Below are 5,000 nucleotides of genomic sequence, written 5' to 3'. Positions count from 1 at the left end.
GAAGCGCCCCATCCATGTCGGCACCCGTGGGCGTTGCACTCGCAGTCGCAAAAAACGCTGGGCAAATATATATCTCGGAAGAGTAACGACAGTCCGAGCCTCCTGGCGTTGCACTCGCAGCCGCAAAAAAACGCTGGGCACATATATGTCTCGGAAGAGTAACGACAGTCCGAGTCTCCTGCGTGGGAAGAGTCTTTCTAGGCCCTGACCCACGGGAAGGGTGTAGCTTCCCCCATCCCGGACATTTGACGTCGTCACACTACCGGTATTGACTAATAGACTGATTGCTGATAATCATTAGCCATACACTGGGGGAAACGGCCGACAGGGGCGGCAACATAGTGGAGCCGCAGTGTCACTAATGTACAGAGATAGAACAGTTTCGACTGGAACTAGAGTAACCGTATACACGGCACTGATTAGTAATAGATGCAGAGCCATCAGAATACAGATAATATATACAACCGTCCCTATACATGCTGAAAGACTCTGCACACAATGAGAACCACACGTCAGCCAGACACTCTTATCACACACTACTCTCTTATCACACACAATATCTAACCACCAGCATGGAAGAACATCCAGTGCATCCTCTCCGCCACATGACACAATCCACACTATCATTACCAGACCGGGAGGTCCACCCAGAAAACACAATATCCCACCCTTCCGACATCCGCACATTGCTCAGCTAAGCCACGAACACCCACACATGTCCTACACAGTGGTGCACCCAACATCACAATACTGCCTCCTGTCACAGCACACAAACAATGGCAGGAATGAAAGACACAGATCTGCCACAACCATGGAATCGGAGCGCCGCCTGTCATGAGCCAAAAGTGCATCCTGACGTGACAAATCGGATAATACCGCAGGCATCCAATTACGATAATCACTATCAACGAACCTGCCGCCCCCCCCCCCCCAATACACCTTTCCCTACAACAATGTGTATCTGAACCTACGCTATATCGTACCTTAACCTAACCTATATCGTACCTTAACCTAACCTATATCGTACCTTAACCTAACCTATATCGTACCTTAACCTAACCTATATCGTACCTTAACCTAACCTATATCGTACCTTAACCTAACCTATATCGTACCTTAACCTAACCTATATCGTACCTTAACCTAACCTATATCGTACCTTAACCTAACCTATATCGTACCTTAACCTAACCTATATCGTACCTTAACCTAACCTATATCGTGCCTTAACCTAACCTATATCGTGCCTTAACCTAACCTATATCGTGCCTTAACCTAACCTATATCGTGCCTTAACCTAACCTATATCGTGCCTTAACCTAACCTATATCGTGCCTTAACCTAACCTATATCGTGCCTTAACCTAACCTAATTTGTGCCTTAACCTAACCTAATTTGTGCCTTAACCTAACCTAATTTGTGCCTTAACCTAACCTAATTTGTGCCTTAACCTAACCTAATTTGTGCATTAACCTAACCTAATTTGTGCCTTAACCTAACCTAATTTGTGCCTTAACCTAACCTAATTTGTGCCTTAACCTAACCTAATTTGTGCCTTAACCTAACCTAATTTGTGCCGTAACCTAACCTAATTTGTGCCGTAACGTAACCCAATTTGTGCCGTAACGTAACCCATGTTGTGCCGTAACGTAACCCATGTTGTGCCGTAACGTAACCCATGTTGTGCCGTAACGTAACCCATGTTGTGCCGTAACGTAACCCATGTTGTGCCGTAACGTAACCCATGTTGTGCCGTAACGTAACCCATGTTGTGCCTTAACCTAACCCATGTTGTGCCTTAACCTAACCCATGTTGTGCCTTAACCTAACCCATGTTGTGCCTTAACCTAACCCATGTTGTGCCTTAACCTAACCCACGTTGTGCCTTAACCTAACCTACGTTGTGCCTTAACCTAACCTACGTTGTGCCTTAACCTAACCCATGTTGTGCCTTAACCTAACCCATGTTGTGCCTTAACCTAACCCATGTTGTGCCTTAACCTAACCCATGTTGTGCCTTAACCTAACCCATGTTGTGCCTTAACCTAACCCATGGTGTGCCTTAACCTAACCCATGGTGTGCCTTAACCTAACCCATGTTGTGCCTTAACCTAACCCATGTTGTGCCTTAACCTAACCCACGTTGTGCCTTAACCTAACCCACGTTGTGCCTTAACCTAACCCACGTTGTGCCTTAACCTAACCCACGTTGTGCCTTAACCTAACCCACGTTGTGCCTTAACCTAACCTACGTTGTGCCTTAACCTAACCCATGTTGTGCCTTAACCTAACCCATGTTGTGCCTTAACCTAACCCATGTTGTGCCTTAACCTAACCCATGGTGTGCCTTAACCTAACCCATGGTGTGCCTTAACCTAACCCATGGTGTGCCTTAACCTAACCCATGGTGTGCCTTAACCTAACCCATGTTGTGCCTTAACCTAACCCATGTTGTGCCTTAACCTAACCCATGTTGTGCCTTAACCTAACCCATGTTGTGCCTTAACCTAACCCATGTTGTGCCTTAACCTAACCCATGTTGTGCCTTAACCTAACCCATGTTGTGCCTTAACCTAACCCATGTTGTGCCTTAACCTAACCCATGTTGTGCCTTAACCTAACCCATGTTGTGCCTTAACCTAACCCATGTTGTGCCTTAACCTAACCCATGTTGTGCCTTAACCTAACCCATGTTGTGCCTTAACCTAACCCATGTTGTGCCTTAACCTAACCCATGTTGTGCCTTAACCTAACCCATGTTGTGCCTTAACCTAACCCATGTTGTGCCTTAACCTAACCCATGTTGTGCCTTAACCTAACCCATGTTGTGCCTTAACCTAACCCATGTTGTGCCTTAACCTAACCCATGTTGTGCCTTAACCTAACCCATGTTGTGCCTTAACCTAACCCATGTTGTGCCTTAACCTAACCCATGTTGTGCCTTAACCTAACCCATGTTGTGCCTTAACCTAACCCATGTTGTGCCTTAACCTAACCCATGTTGTGCCTTAACCTAACCCATGTTGTGCCTTAACCTAACCCATGTTGTGCCTTAACCTAACCCATGTTGTGCCTTAACCTAACCCATGTTGTGCCTTAACCTAACCCATGTTGTGCCTTAACCTAACCCATGTTGTGCCTTAACCTAACCCATGTTGTGCCTTAACCTAACCCATGTTGTGCCTTAACCTAACCCATGTTGTGCCTTAACCTAACCCATGTTGTGCCTTAACCTAACCCATGTTGTGCCTTAACCTAACCCATGTTGTGCCTTAACGTAACCCATGTTGTGCCTTAACGTAACCCATGTTGTGCCTTAACCTAACCTATAATGTGCCTTAACCTAACCTAAAGTGCGCCGTAACCTAAACTATATTGCGCCTTAACCTGACGCACGTTGTCGCTGAACCTGCTCTGTAATTGTTATGCAACCCGTTAAAGTAGTGTAGTGTTGCCTAACCGCAACCCTCGCAATATAGTTCGCTACTCGCACTGCCCGGTCCCCTGTGTATCGCGTCATGTTAAACACCTTGCAGGTGTTGCTGACTTTCCACATGCTCCTGCTATACACTGTAGTGTGGATAGCAGCAGGACGTACATGCCCCCCCCCCTTCCCCCCTGCCTTCGCAAGCTGGTCGGTGAGAAGTTTGCATGTTCAATGCCCTTCGCATGCCGACGTACTCAGCCTACGTTGTGGTACGGCCTGTCACCTGTCCGCCGATGTACGCAAAACCCACAAACTGTACTGCACATTGCTCCGTATGTACTGAATGATACATCGTGGCCCATGTGACCGTATGACGACAGCGCCTAGCAACGGCGGACCATACAGTCCAAATATTGTGCACGCAGCTACGTGTCGTCTCCCTATAAGAGCTGGATTGCAGTGTGGTACGCCATACAGACGTGTGGGAGGAACGGACGCCCTGGATGGCGATCAGCATGAGCAGTCTGTTGATGTAGTGGAGCGTGTATTCGGACGTAGTCGTCTCTTCTCACACACCGTGATAGCATGTTGCACCGCGTTCCACATCTGCGACATGCTGCAGAGGCGGGCTGACAGTCGTTCGCGCAATGGACACCGCATACGTACGGGGTCTACCTTCCACGTGTTCTCTAGGCGTGCACATGTTGTTGCGTCTATGTGGGCAGACGTAGTGTGTTGTGACACCTGACACAGGCATGCAATACTCGTTGCAAATGGCGATGGACGTGTACGTTTGCTGGTGACGTTACGCAAATGAACAACCGGTAACCCGTTGTGGTGCGGTTGTTCTCGCTAGAGGTGAATCAGTGTTGGCGACGATCGGTCGAGCTATTAACCGGTTGTTTCAGGGATACCCACCATGCCCACGAACGTGAAAGGGGACCCACCATGCCCACGAACGTGAAAGGGGATCTGGGTGTGAGGCGATACGCGGCGGTGGCTGGGTGGGACCGTCCCCGGCCGGTGAGGGGGGGCCGCCCGGCGTGCTGGCAGCGCGGTGCGTGGGCGCACGCGCTACAGCCGGCTGGTGGGGGCGGCCGGTGGCAGGCGCGCCGGCCGACGGACGCGGCAGGCGGCGCAGCTGCGCGCCGGCGCCCCCTGCTCGCGGCGCCTTGCGGCCAAAGTAGGTCCTCGCGGGCCCGGTGCGAAGCGCGGTGGCCATCTGCAGTGTGCTGGTCCGATTGAGGACTTTGTGCGCTGAGGATGCGCCGCCGCCCGGCGCTCGGCGCCGCGACGCCGTCTGCTGCTCGGTCGCCCCAGCGGTTCTCGCAGGTGGTTTGTATCGCAGCTGTGCGGACGTGTTGGCGCGTGCGCTGTGCTGGGAGAGTTCGCTTCGGCACCCAAGTAGGGCTTTTGTCCTTCTGTGGCGCTGGCGTTGGAGCTGCCGGTCACCGTAGGTGGCGCGTGTTGTCTCCCGCCGGCAATGCCACGACAGCACGCTCCCGGGCCTCTGTCGGCAGCGGCAAGCTCAGTTGGGAGCACGGGTGGTCGCACCTAAAGCGTCTACTCGCCT

The sequence above is a fragment of the Schistocerca serialis genome, unplaced genomic scaffold, assembly GCF_023864345.2.
Source record: "Schistocerca serialis cubense isolate TAMUIC-IGC-003099 unplaced genomic scaffold, iqSchSeri2.2 HiC_scaffold_1234, whole genome shotgun sequence".
Taxonomy (NCBI): Eukaryota; Metazoa; Arthropoda; class Insecta; order Orthoptera; family Acrididae; genus Schistocerca; species Schistocerca serialis.
Note: the sequence above shows the minus strand (reverse complement) of the source record.